The sequence below is a fragment of the Mus caroli genome, chromosome 13, assembly GCF_900094665.2.
Source record: "Mus caroli chromosome 13, CAROLI_EIJ_v1.1, whole genome shotgun sequence".
Classification (NCBI taxonomy): domain Eukaryota; kingdom Metazoa; phylum Chordata; class Mammalia; order Rodentia; family Muridae; genus Mus; species Mus caroli.
In genome coordinates, this window is record NC_034582.1 from 3,848,439 (window position 1) to 3,863,930 (window position 15,492).

A 15,492-nucleotide genomic window follows, 5' to 3' on the forward strand; every position below is an offset into this window, starting at 1 on the left:
ATACTGGCTACACTATATAGATATAATATATTTTATCAATATACATATATGTACATATATATATATATATACATACATACATACATGTCGCTTCTGTCTCCGACCAGCAGAAAAGAGCAACAGCACAGTGTTCTTCTCAAAGCAGTTTATTCAGGAACCTTTCAACATGCAAGCAGGAATCTCTCTAGCCCCCAATCGCAATTCCTTATATAACCCCTCAACCATGCCCCATCAGCCTATTTTTGGATGTATGAGGAAGTCAGGTGCAAGTCATAAGACTTGGTTGCAGTCCTGGGCACCATCTTGGGACTACCGCCACACACACTCCCCACACATACACACATATCCTGACTGCAGTGTACCATTTCTTCTCTATTCCTAGTTCTTCCACCCCACCTCCCTTCTCCCACCTCCCTAATCCACTCTTCCCCCATTTCTCCTCAGCAAAAACCAAATTTCTCAAGGATATCAACCACAAGCTACTCTTTTGAGAAAACTGACTGTCTGGGCAACAGCCTGGATGGTTTGGGAATTCCAATGGGACTCTATTGGACAGCAACTTAATTAGATATAAGGCAATCCCAGTACTGTCATCTTCATTTGGTAATAAGGTATGGCTAGTTCTCTGTTGCAGATAATATATGTTGCTTTTCATAAACTGACCACAAAGCACTATTGCTGAGGACAACAGCTACATAGATCATTGAACATGGAGAATTTGAGATGGTGCCTTTACTCCTTCATGCTATCTGGAGTCTTTGGTATAGGAAGGTATACTGCATGTGACCAAAAGAGAAATATATATGCCAATATACCCCAAAATTCTTTGATTTACAAAGCTGTCTTGCCTACACTAGGACAGTGGTGGCACAATGCTTGTTGGACTAACCAATGTCTGGTTTGACTTAAGGCCTATTCCATGAGATGGAACCCCATACTTGTTACTGCTCTAGTGATCTAGAGTCTAAGAGTAGATAGCTCAAGGACTTATAGTTAAACCATATATACTGTTCTTTTAAAAATGTAGCAATAAAATGACTCCTGATGATATTTTACTATACTCAGATCAGTGCCTTGCTCAGCCAGCAAGTGAGAAGCTTCCTCCTGCAGCAGAGGGGAACCAATCGTACACAGGCCTGGATGTGTCTACACCAGATCATCTGTACCAATGTTATAACTTCTAATTTGGTGTTTTTGTCGGATTTCTGAGTGCATAGATGAGTGCATCTATTCTTGTTCCTATTCTTGAGCTATTTTCCTTCTGCTTGTTTTGTCCAATTCCAATGTGTTCACTTTTGTTTTATCTTACTATATTTTATTATTATCCTTTAGAAACCCATTTGTTTTCTAATAAGAGACGGTACAGGTGTGGATCTAGATGAGAGGGGAAGAGGGAAGGAACTTGGAGAAGCAGAAAAAAGGTAAACCATAATCAGGATGTATTATGTAAAGGAAAAAAATATATTTTCAATAACAGTTAAAAAAGAGATAAATGATAGAGCAAAAAGAAAAAAGAAGAAAACAAATATAATTCTCTTGGCAGCAATCGGTTGCTAACAGCTCCTTGACTAGGGATGGGTCTTCATGTTCACAGCTACTCTTGGCAATGAGATTTAGTCTAGCTTGGGCTTGTACAGGACTTGTGCATACTGTCCCAACAGCTCTGAGTGCATGTATGCACCTGCCCTCTGCTTTGGGAAATCCCTGTTTCTTTGCAGTCATCACCCACCTCAGGCTCTTACACTCCCTATGTGCACTCTTCTGCAATGATTGCAGAGACTGGAAGAAGGACTTACAATATAAATAAACCATTTACTAGCCAGCAATCTACAGTCCCTTGTTCTCTGCACCATGACCAGCTCTCTACCGTGTTCATTTAGTTTTAATAGAAATAATAGTTTTAACCTTAACGAATGTTTGTGAGAATCTATTATTAAAGGGATTGGTGAAGAAAAAATTTGTGCACTTCAGATTTCTATAGATAAATGAGATCTCTCTCTCTCTCTCTTTCTTTCTTTCTTTCTTTCTTTCTTTCTTTCTTTCTTTCTTTCTTTCTTTCTTTCTTTCCTTCTTCCTTTCTTTCCTTCCTTCTTTCTTGGTTATTTTTGTTTGTTTGTTTATATTTCAAAGGTTGTTCCCCTTCCAGGGTTTCCCTCTACAAACCTCCACAGGACCAAGGGTCTCCCCTCCCACTAATGCCAGATAAGGCTATTCTCTGCTACATATGTAGCTGGAGCCATGGGTCCCTCCATGTGTACTCTTTTTTTTTTTTTAAATGTGTACTCTTTTGTTGGTGGTTTAGTCCTTGGGATCTCGGGGGGTGGGGGGTGTCTCAGGTTAGTTGATATTGTTCTTCCTATGGGGTTACAATCCCCTTCAGCTCCTTCAATCCTTTCTCTAACTCTTCCATGGGGTCCCCATGCTCAGTATGATGGTCCTCAGAAAATTTGAAATAGTTCTACCTGAGATATCTTTCAAAATTCAATAAAACGTTTTACTTGGCCTTTCTTATTATCTTCAACAGATTTCCATAGAAAATGAACATCTACTTTTCAAAGAATGGAGAAATATAATCTTTGACATTTCCCTTTTTTCCTATTGAGATAGGTAAAGAGAAGGTCTATACTAGGTGAATACCTTGACAATGAAAACTTCCCATCTTAAGAATTTTCATCTAATAACCAGCACACACACACACACACACGTACAAATAGAAAGAAAGAGAGAGTATAAAAGATGTATATTTATAGAATATAAAACAAACGAGGAATTTCTCAGAATATACATTATGCATTCAGTTAGCTGTTATAGAAAACTCCAAGTATCAGGCTTTTACTTTTCTCAAGTAAGAAGTTTAAGAGAGTTCCTGCTATGACTGTTAAAACCAGTAATTGCTATATCAATGACACCTTCAACACTCTGTTGGACTACTCAGACCATAAGGCTGCAGCCCTTATAAGCCACAATACCCACTATCCACCCTGCCTTCCATGCCTGGCTCAGATCACATTCCTATGTAGGCTTAAGGATGTTAGAAAGGCACACAAGTGTGCTTCTGCTTTCCTCACTTAAAGAATAGTTTCTGAACATTCCAAAAAGCATTTTCTATTCTATTTTATTGGCCAATTTTTAATTGTTTAGCTGCCACAACTATCAGTAGCTGAATCTGGAAAAGGGCATTCTTTTACTTCAGTAAATCATGGAAGCTAAAGCTGTAGCTTGCAGAATCAGTATGAGACATCAGACCAGGAGAACTGGTCAGCCATTTTTCCCCAATAAACATTGTAAACTATATAGTGAAACAAGTTGAGGGCTATGTGTCACAGAGCTATTGCTGACTGTACTTCTCAATGTGGGATATGGTCAGCTTAAAACATTAATAATAAAGTCCCAGTCATCAATGATGTGCTGGTGTCCACAGTAAGGAAAGAAATCAAAGCATTCCTCTTGATGTCATTTATCCACGAGTAGGTTCAGATTTCAGTTCTCTACTTCACTCTTCCTGGGTCTTCCTTCCATCCTGTCTGTTTGTTGTATGAATCTGTGCCTGCCTGATGGCTATGTCTGTGACTGTGTCTGTATCACAGCCTATACAGGTGTGGAATATACATGAGGATATGTTTTTAGTTATCCTAGGTTGCCAAATGCAAAAGCAAAGGTATACTTAAAGTATGAATCTAAAATAATCTGATAATAAGCAAAAAATCAACTCAAGTTTGCATCCTAAATAAAATCTGTGTCTGTGTCCATGTCTGTCTGTGTGAGTGTGTCCCTAACAAAGGGCTTTTTCTCTCCCTATTATTGCATAGAAGAGAAAGTATCACATGGGGAAGAAATTTATAGAAATCTTAAACAGCGTTTTACAAAGGACTAAGTCACTGACTCTAACTGACCCCCAACTAATCCAGATAACAAACAGTATTACAAATATCAACACTGTTTATCACACAGTATTTGAATGCCGTGTATGAGATTTATGGTGGACATTCATTTTATAACAGTGCTTTCAGTGTACTTGCTATTCCCCAAAAATGATTATAAAAACATATGTGATTACTATGTGTCAGAGGCATGAAAGGGTGGATAATTGAAGATTACAGCTATGCTTTCTTTTAGATTCTGAGAGTTGATTATGAGAGAAATACAAGCCATGTAAGGTTGAATGTTACATTGTTTTCCTTAATGGAGCTTTAACAGAGTAAGAACCCAGTACAATAGCAGTCTTAAGTCTGACGTGACCTCAAGGTATGGTATTCTTTGGCTGTAAGTCCAGGATAAGTTTCAGCCTCTTGGAATATGAGAGATATCTTTATCATAGTGAATAGCCCAGGGTGGGAATGATGATGTTCACTAATGTCTATGATAGCAGTGTTCCTCAACCAATGCACGTACTTCATATGTGACTTCTGATCACAGCCTATACAGGGGTGGAATACATATGAGGATAGGTTTTTAGCCATCCTAAGTGGCCAAATGTAAATGCAAATGTATACTTAAAGTATGAATCTAAAATAATCTGATAATAGGCAAAAATTCAACTCAAGTTTACATCCTAAATAAAATTGACATGGGAGGTAAGAAACTCTCAGAGCTCAAAGGGAGGGACCTTAGACGAAATGCCCTACAGTGGGGAGAGGGAACTTGTAGGGCCCACCTCCAGCAGAAAGACAGGGCATCGAGTAAGGGATGGGGTTGCCATCCCACAGTTAAAACTCTGACCCATAATTTTTCCTATCTGAAAGACCTGCAGGGATGGAATGGATAAGACCCTGAGGAAAAAAAGGTCCAGTGACAGGTCCAGTGGGATCCAGCTCAATGGGAGGCCCCAAGGCCTGACACTATTACTGAGGCTATGGGGTGCTCACAAAAAGGGATCTATCATGACTACCCCCTGAAAGACCCAACAAGCAGCTGAAAGAGTCAGATGCAGATATTTACACCCAACCAATAGACAGAAGCAGCTGAGCCCTGTGGTTGAATGAGGGAAAAGCTGAAAGAAGCTAAGGAGGAAGGTGACCCTGTAGGAGGACCAGAAGTCTCAATTAGCCTGAACCCTCAGACATTGGATCACCAACCAGGCAGCATACACCAGCTGATATGAGGCTCCCAACACACATACAGCAGAGGTCTGGGTTCAGTCAGAGAAGATGTACCTAACCCTCAAGAGACTGGAGGCCCCAGTGTGTTTACAGGTCTGGTGGAGAGGTATGTGGAGGGGTGGGGACATTCTCATGGAGAGAGGGAATCAGAGAAGAGATATGGGATGTGGAACAATGGACCAAGAGAGGAACAAAATCTGGTGTGAAAAAAAAAGATTAAATAAAAAGAAGGAATATAAAAAATTTAAAAATTAAATTTAATGCCCTACTGATTTTCACTCTCACTAATAACTACGATAAATAAAACTCAGGTAAATTTTACTTTTCTTAAAACTTGTACAAATTGAATTAGGGGAAATGGGTGTTTTTGTATGCTCTGACATTGCATATCAAGTATAGTATTGCCAAGATTTAATCCAGGTTGTTGTTTAGTTTTTTACTTATCCAATATCCTCAGTGTTATCTAGAGCATGGTAAGTCATGAGTAAACAGGACTGTGAGCCTATTGCTCATTCCTAAATCACTGCTATCTGAGTTTTATGGAAAGAAATCCTAGTACAAGTCTGGTGTGTTTGTGTTCCCTTGTTACAAAGGATGCTTTAGAAAAGCAAATCCCACTTGCTTCTTTCCCAGAACACCTATTGGAAATACGGGCTCTACATCGTCGATTTCATTATCATGTTAGAAACACTTTTGCCCAAAGTGCCTCTCCAGGTCCTGATTCTTAATTGTTGTTATTTTGCAGTGTAAAATATTGATGACATTGGTCAAAAAGATTGGCAGATCCATGAATTGTTATTAACCAGACCGTTGGTTGTGCCTCACATTTCAATACACAGTGAGGTGAAGCCCTAGCCCTCAGGGACTCTTCTTTTCATTCCTCTTTCCAAACAGGCAGATATTAACCCTAGCATGGCTTCCTTTGCAATTTTTCCTTTTCCTCCGAGCAATGAAAATGTCATTTATTGATTGCCTCTGTGGAAAGGACTAATCATTCATCAAGTTACAAATAAGAACTTATCCAAAGAGCTCACAGTAACAAAGGATTTGACAGTCTCACTATAAAAATAAAGGAAAGAGGAGGAGACTTAATACCACCTGGAGAACTCATTCAGCCTTGAACCTTTAGGTCAACCTGGGGAAAGGCAAAGAGCAAGGGAGCAGAAAAGGACAAAGATTGAATGAAAGTGAAAGCCAAATATGGGGCTGTTCCTCTGCATACCCCACAGGTACAGACACACCTCTCTCTCTCTCTCTCTCTCTCTCTCTCTCTCTCTCTCTCTCTCTCTCTCTCTCTGTGTGTGTGTGTGTGTGTGTGTGTGTCTCTCATAATAATAAAATTAATAATACTGTCAATGCCTTATGGGGAACAGTAATCAATTTGCTCCCTCATGTGATAGATGAGCTTTCACCACTAAGGGTTTGTGTAAACGATCTTGTCGACAATATCTAATAAAGAAGTTTATTAATATGGCCAAAATCCACATGGCTCACACTCATATTTCTGTAAGACTCTTATCAGTGTCATTTATAATCAATACTATGAACTTAAAAGCACATTCAAGTTAAAGAGAGAGACCCCACAGCCTGGGGTGAAAGTCAAATAATTAGAAGACCAAATGAAGATTCCATTTTCCCCTCAGAATCATCTTAGATCAAAGAACAGATTAAAATTAACATATTTTCTAAAATGATTGTGCAAAACAATTACCACAAGCAATTATTTTAGAAAAATATTCATTTTTTATTTTATATATATATATATATATATATATAGAGAGAGAGAGAGAGAGAGAGAGAATTGTTTTGTGTGCGTGTAAGCACACTACATGCATGGGATAAGACACGAGGGATCCACTCCATGTAATTAGAGGTAGAGACAGTTGTAAGCCATCTTGTAGATATTGAGAACCAAGTCCTGAGCTTATGTAAGAGCAGCAAGTACCCTTGACCATTGAGCACTCTCTCTCTCTCCAGCACATCCCAGTTGATCTGAAGTTGGATTCTCTTGTTATTCATCCTGAATCCTGCTCCTTTTCTATTCTAGGTGTTTATTTTTGAGATTATAATTTAATTGCATTGCTCCCTTCTCTTTCCTCCCTCCAAATCTTCACACAGCTGCTCTACTTCATATCCATTAGCCTCTTTTCCTTACAGACTGTTCGAAAGCTCTAATCTAGCTGAACTAATGGGTAGGAGACACTTGACCTTGTCAAAATGAAATGGTGGAGGTGGGTAACCTCAACAGTGGCAGAAATTCAGAGGCTAAAGCAGACTTTCACACTTACTATGGAGAAGTGCAAAGATGGGATCAGATCCACTGTCTTCTTGTCCCCCTCTCTAGCTGCCTGTCTTCCTCTCTTGCTTGCTCATATAAATATGAGTGAGGGTTTCATTTGACCTAGACTTTGAGGTGATCCTCCTGCCATAGCTTTCCAAACTCTGAGATGACAAGCACTTGCTACCACACCTGGTTAAAAAGAAAAATCTATTATTGAAACTATTATTGAAAATGGGCTAGCAGGACCCGAGGTGACAAAGTTCCTCTGAAGAATGGCCCCCTAACTGGTTACCTACTAAAAGCATCCTGTGTTGTTCTCTTCTGCCTGGATTCTTGTATTCTTCGCACAGCTTTATCTCAAAATACCAGATTAAGCCACAGAACAATAATGTCACATACCTGCAGCTCCTTATGACCAGAGGAAGCTGAAATTAGTGGGATTTAAGATGGCCTCAAAAATGACAGAGCCAGTCAGGAACTGTTACCAAAGGGCAGTCTAAATAATCCCTCAAATGGTCTTCACTCGTAAATAGATTTAAAAGCAATACATTTTGAATGCCACAACATTATTTCTAGGTTCTGCCCCTGCTGCTTTGGTACTGCCTCTTACTTGTACAATATGATCAAAGTTGCCACATTTATTTCTTACATATTTAAAGGCTAGCTACTTTGTGGCATTAACTCTTTAGTCCAGATTCCATAGTGAGATGTGTCCCTCAAACTGGCTGAAAAGCTTAGAATTCTTTGAGTGCCCTGTCTCCTTCATTTCTTACACCTATGAACCAGTTCTGTGTACATACCTGTTAGCCAATTAAGAGATGTTTTAGCGAAATACAGGGTTAAATTGGCCATTGTCCACCAGTGCCAGCATGTTTCTCCTACCCAGCCAATGTGCTTTCTTAGCAGCTCAAGAAATGAATGTCTCCGACCTTATAAAGCCAGCGTATTTATGCAAGATAATCATGGCATCTGTAAGTCAGCAGTTCCTGCATACAGTCAAGCACCATTAGCCACCCTGTAGAAAGCAAGATGTGCACAAAGAAAGGAAACATCTTCTGAAAACTTCCCATGAGTAATGGACAATTACCAAACTGTTGGCCACCTCACTTCTTCACACCAAGGTCAATGAAATCTTTTTCTTCCTTCATCTGAAAAGCTGCAGCCTGACCTGCCTCTCAAAGTCTGATGTCTCTCTGTGTTAGTTATATTTTGACTGCTGTGACATTACCCAGAAAACAGACAAAAAGGACTTATTCTGGGTTAGTTTGGAGTTATTTTCTATCAAGGTGGGAAGCTCATGGCAACAGGCAGCTTCTTTGCCATTGTTGTGACTCATTTCTACACATCTCTGTAGATTTGGGGGTTGGGGGTACAAGGGAATGGGAGGGAAAGACAGAGACAGAAAGAGAAAGAGAGACAGAAGCAAACAGAGTGAGGCAGACAGAGACACAGATATACAGAGAGACAGACAGACATATTGAGAGGCACACTGAGACAGAAAGAGAGACAGACATGGAGATACAGAGAAACACAGACCAGACACAATACACAGAGAGAGAGAGAGAGAGAGACAGACAGACAGAGACAGAGAGACAGACAGAGACAGAGAGAGAGATGGGCTGATATGATATGCCGGGCATGGTGGCACACTCCTTTAATACCAGCACTTGGAAGGCAGAGGCAGGTGGATTTCTGAGTTCGAGGACAGCCTGGTCTACAAAGTGAGTTCCAGGACAGCCAGGGCTATACAGAGAAACCCTGTCTCGAAAAAACAAAAACAAAAACAAAAAAACAAACAAACAAAAAAAAGAGTCATGATATAAGCCAGAAACTACACCCCTAACTTCAACCAGCAATCCATTTCAAGCAAGAAAGTTCCACCTTTTAAAGATTCAACAATCTATAAAAGCCAGGGATGATGAGTTCAAATACAGTAGCTTTTGTTAGTGTACAGGGAATGCAGTTCCCATTAAACTATATTGTTGTTTCCTTCATCAGTAACTGAACAGGACAGTTTGGGACCTCAGTCCATCCAAATAGGGAAGGAATTGCAGCAGAGGCAGAAGGCCCAGCTGTCAAACTTGAAGACCGGGCCACAAAGACACACTTTCTCCAGTAAGACTTTGCCTATGAAATGTTCCACAACTCTGTCACATAAACGAATCAGTCTGAGACATTCAGGGACAAATCGTAAGGAAGTGAGACACTGGGATCTTGTGGACAGTCTTCTCTTTGCCTTGTTTACTTGGCCAAGGGTCTCTGAGCCTCTGGTCCTTTGATTTAACTTATCCTTCTCCATAGTGAGCTCAAATCACCGTGATTATTAATAACAAAGACTTCCAAACTATTGCTCATTTTAGTCCATACACATTAGTTCCAGTCTCCACATTTTGAGGTTTCCATTAATCAGTAAATCAAGGAATCATTTTTTTTATTTCAACATTTAATGAAGTACAAATAATGAAGTACTTTCTAAAGACATGGTTTGTCACAGTGTTGAATCACATTGTGTGTATCCTTCTTAGTGTGTGTTATATGCATTATTCTCTTTATGTATACAAACATGGGATGAATGTTAAGGATATAATCATGTGTCAGGAGGAATTGCCTAGCCATTTATTGAAAGGATGCATGCAGTTGTGCTTTCTCCTTTGTGTGTCTCTGGCAATTTAACCAGCATCGTCTCACTCGTGGCATTTAATCAATACATGCAAATCACTTCAGGGACCTATTATATCCTGAATTTATTAATCTACTTGAGAAAGAGACTGGCATGTACAGAGTCCTTCTTGTTTGAGGTAAAAAAAAAAGATGGATAGTATATGTTTCTACAGTCATAATTTCTTTGGACCTTAAAATACTCTGTGCAAATAATCTTTTACATTCTTCCTAATCTGCGGAATCTTTAGCAAGTCACTTACTAAAGATTTAGTAGTCATTTGCTAACTCCAGCATACATAGTACTTACTATTACTGTTTCTATGCTGTAGAATAGCTACCAAAAATGCAAAATAAGCATATTTATCTCTGTCAAAGTTCAAATCTCTTCTTCACCATGGAATTCACAAATGAAAGTAGATGTACTAAGATGCTGCTGGTTTCTATGAACAATATAAATTTGGAGTACAGCTGCATAGAAGGAAACCAGGGGGTCATTTCTTATAGTATTCTATACAGCAAAACACCATGTCACTTTTGTGGGCCAGTTAAAATGAATTAATCAGGAGTTTTAATAAATATAAATTAAGTTGAATAAGATGTGATAAGCATATAGCAACTGCTCTTCCCTGACCTAGGTTTAATGATTATTTTAATATGCATTGTGTATTTCCACACACTCTATTCCACATATGTGGAATCATGGACAACTTGTGGAAGTTGGCTCTCTTTCCATCATGTGGGTCTGTCTGGGTATTAAACTCAGGTTTCCAGGATTGGCAGCAAGCACCTTTAACTCCTAAGCCATCTTACCTGCTCAGATTAAATCTTTTAATGAAATAACCATATTAGAACTCATAATACATTCATGGGTTCTTAATTAGAGTGAAAAGTACAATGAATCATTGTATGATTTCCATTGTTTGTATCTCTTGCTGGGATAGTAGATCTGCCAGACTGCCTTTGAATTGCATAAAGGCTTTGACATAAGACGCTGCTCTAATAAAATCCAAGTTGTGAGTTTTCAAGTTGTCTACATCACAAACATCTTTCTTCATGTTGTATATCCAGGATGACCAAGATATCAATACCTCTCACATCTCTTTTGAAGTTTTCTCTGAATGAGCTACTTCACTGTCTACATGACTTTAATGAAATGCTACTTGTAATGCATATGCAAATGGATGAATTCTACTAACAGACTGAGAGGCAATGAATGCCTCTAGTGTATTAACTACATGGGTAAGCTAAGGGCTCCTATATATCTGGCTAATCAGGGTAGTTTTTATGTATTGCTGTGGATAACAACCCAGCATTTAGTTTAAGTTAGAAAAGCGAACAGAGAACCTGGTACTTACATGCAGTCCCAGTACTTGGGAGGCAGAAACGGGAGGATTGCCTTTGAATTTGAAGCCACCTTGAGATACATAGCAAATGTAACTATTTACATACACACCCCAAGAAAAGAAAAGCCAGCACAGGACTACAAATATTGAATTCTTACATTAAATACTCTTGTTGACTATGTATATAGAAAGTATAGTCCACAATAAATTGGTGTTTGTATTTCCTTTGCTTACATAGATAAACCTGTGTGGAGAAATATTTAAGAAATTTAATATAATAAAACTAAAAAATAAATAGGATGGAAGTGGAAGGAAGAATAATACGACTTATGAGATCATCTCCCTCATGTCCTTTTGGTATTTAGACAACATAAGCAGGCATTATCTTTTCATAAATTAGTTTTTCTGTTCTGCACAGCAGTCATGACCTAGCCTGGCTGCCTTCAAGGTCAATAGTCCCAGTCTTTAGCTGTTGTGACTGTTGGTTCCTAATTGTTCATAGTTTTTTTTTCCTTTTTCTTTTCCTTTCATAATGTTACTTTTGCTCTAGACAAGACTTTGCCCCTAATAATATCTGAAAAGTCATTTGCATTTCTTAGGGCTATCTCTTAACCCATAACTTACTAAAAACCTTGTGCTAAGTCTTTGTTTTGTTCTGTTTTGTTTTGTTTTGTTTTGTTTTGTTTTGTTGTGTTTTGTTTTTGTCTCAAAGGAAGGCATCCCACTATGTTGTGACCCACTGGACTACAGGGGGCAGCAGGGGGCAAATGAAGGTGAGACTACAGTTTAAACTACTTGAAAAAGGATAGTTTTTCCCATTTCTTTATTGTTTCTTATATTTTTCTGATTGTGAATATACCATATACCAATACAATAGTATCTATCTGCAAATCTCTTTCTTACAGCATAAAATGAGAAGGCCAAGTGCAATAGAAATCGCCTAAAATCAAAGGACCTTCAAAGGTTAGACTGTCATTTCCAACACTAAGTGGATAATTCCATTCTCGTTTGATCTTCTAACTTCTGGGTTCCAACACTTTAACAATAGACTAAGGAAATATAAGTAAAGCATACATGAGTTAAAATATTACTTGCTCTTCCTTATTAACAGCACACTAAAATTTCATAAGGATATACTGAAGGTTTGTGTATCTCTTATTCGCCTCTTACATTGTATGTTCAGGTGAACATGTTCACATGTGTATGTGTGTATATATCCATGCATGTAGAAGACAGTGAGCAACTTTGTATGTCATTCTTTTTGGGGGGTGGAGGAGTTGAGACAGGGTTTCTCTGTATAGCCCTGGCTGTCCTGGAACTCATTTTGTAGACCAGGCTGGACTTGAACCCAGAAATCTGCCTGCCTCGGCCTCCCAAGTGCTGGGATTAAAGGTGTGCGCCATCACTAGCCAGCTGGGTGTTATTCTTTAAGTGCCTTCCATGTTTCATTTTAGACAGGGTCTGTCACTAGTCTGAAAATCAATAAGTAGATCAGGTTAACAGAACAACAAGCCCCGAGTTCCTCTAGTCTCTGTCTTCCCAGCTTTGTGTTATAGGCATGCACCACCACATCTGAGTTCTGGGCATTGAACTTGGACCCTCATACTGGAAAGACAAGCTGTTTACTGACTGAGTGATCTCTCAGATATATTTGATTTTGATATAATACTAAACTATCTTAAAGTTAACCATATGGATCACCTATTCTGTACTTTACAGGACCATTCTGTGCAACAATGCTGTAGACTTAATTCAAAGTAAAGAATCTGACTATGCAAATGAAATAGCCCTAGGTCATTTTGGTAATGTTTAAAAGAATACAAGAAGAACTGTTACTTAAGGATGTGTCAGTGGGAGAAAAAAAGAAAAAAAAGAAAAGAGCATCGCATTGTTACAGCAGAGACTTTATTTCAGAAAATGTGGAGCCTTAAAAACTGTAATGTGGCTCGTCCCTTCCATGTTAGGTATGACTACTACTGTCTTTAAGCAGAGAAGCTGTGAGTATAATGTTTGACATATGGGGATGCCTTTTTGGAAGAAGTGGGGGAAGATGTAAGACTCATGATTTACTTTAAGCTCTTACCAGACCTTCCAATGAGCCCTACAAGTGGCCACACACATGAACTCCTGGAAAACCTAATTGTCACTGTATAAGGGGTAAATAATGAATCCAGTCAGACTTCTCCAGAGGGTCACTGCTTGAAAAGTTTCACATAGTCTTGTAAATAACAGCAACAAACTAATGGACTCACTAGGAAGAACTTGATTGGTAGGTACACACTGAATCTTGGGAGAACAGGAATCTCTCTAGATTTCTGCTAGAAACTTCAGGCAAGAAAGGCTACTGAGAGAGATGAGAAATTAAAAGGACAGTAAGATCCACCTTTGTGCGGGCCACTCACTTTCAGAGTTAGCAAAGGCCAGAATACAGATATTTCTCTCCGGCAGGAACCTGAACCTGCTCCACCATCTTATTTACACCTGCTACATCTCATTGCTTGTGCTGAAGTGTTCAGAATGGCAACAGAGGCTTCTGACTCTCTTCTGTCTTTTTATTCCCATTCAAAACATGTCGGTGGTGGGCTCTGAGCATAAACTCACCTAGCTGCAGGTTCAGAGAACCTTATTCCAATTCATCTACACTTAAAGCAGGGAGACAAGCTGTCTCCACATGTAGAATGTATTCAGTAAATGAAGAAAACATGTTTTCACCCTTCGAAGGACAACTCTAAAGACTATGAAGCAGACACTGGCACAGCCACTTGACATTGGAGAGACGAGTGTACAGGGCACAGCAGACTCATTTCGAGTTCAGCACTTAGTCGATCTGTGTTCTTGAGTTTTGATTGGAATGCGTGGAGTTGCTCGCTCTTCTGCTGATGGCACTGAGATGTTTCTTTAGAAATGTACTTAACATTTCCCCTCTGCCTTGAAGAGCTTTAGCAATTTGAATTAAGCGCTGCATTGCCCGATCCCCATATAAAATGCTTATTGATTTAATTTTCCTTTAGTTCAGATGGCTATACTCTCTGTTATTCTGAAGATAGCGTTTAACACACTGGGTGCTCTGAGATGATCATCTGGGTACTTATTTCAGGTGGGTGGACATGGCCTCATAATGTGATGTTTGGTTTCAGGACCCTTAGGTTTGGACCTGTTTCTGAAAATATCTCTGTTACAAGGGTGTAAGTGGCTGAAATTCCTTAAATTAAGGCTATAGATGTTCCCCTATCTATATACTTGCAATAGTAAAGATGTAGTTTCTAAAAGTAAAATGTTCAGTAGCACAATACATATTCCTTCAGATATAAAATTGGTAACACAAATAAAAGTGAGGTAAGAACCAGGTGATGAAAAGGTGGTAGAAACTGTTTTTCACCTGACGTACAAATGAGAGGTAACACAGCTCAATGATAGACTTGCAGGCTTAGATGTAAGTAGCCCTTTATTCAACACCAGCACAAATGCCTAGATCCCCCAAATGAGAAGTTTACACAAGGGTCAATGACAGTGAAATATAGTCAGTCTTCCCAATGGTTTGGATAAAGTACATAACAACATGTTAGGTCAGCAGATATTACTAGAGAGCCTCTGTTGTGATTACCTTCTTCTCTAGTTTGTTTTGTTTTAATGTTATTACATTACTTGATGACTGTAAGAGTGAATGACACTGCATCTCCTCCTATCTGGAAGGATCTATTCCTCCTGGACTTGCTGATTGCCCCAATTCAGACTTTGGATCCATCCTGGTAATAATGAAAATGTACAGGTATTTGAGTTTGACAGAGCCTTTCTCAGATCTTGGTAAGTTTAGCTCAGGGGCCATGGTCTGAGAAAACTTAATGGCCACCAATGCTACCCTCAGACAGTGGCTTTGAGTTCTTGTTTCAAGAATATAAAAAAATTGAGTTTCACAGACCACATAGAGTCAGTTTTATATAGAAAATTTTTTTATATTCATAAATGGGATGGATGGAGGGGATTGAAAGGGAGGGAGGCAGAGAGGGAGAGAAAAAGGAGGAAGTGAGAAGGCAGGGATCCAGAAAAGAGAGAACTCTGCACTCAGTCATTAAATACAAGTCAGGTACTTTTAAAGAGACTGATGTTA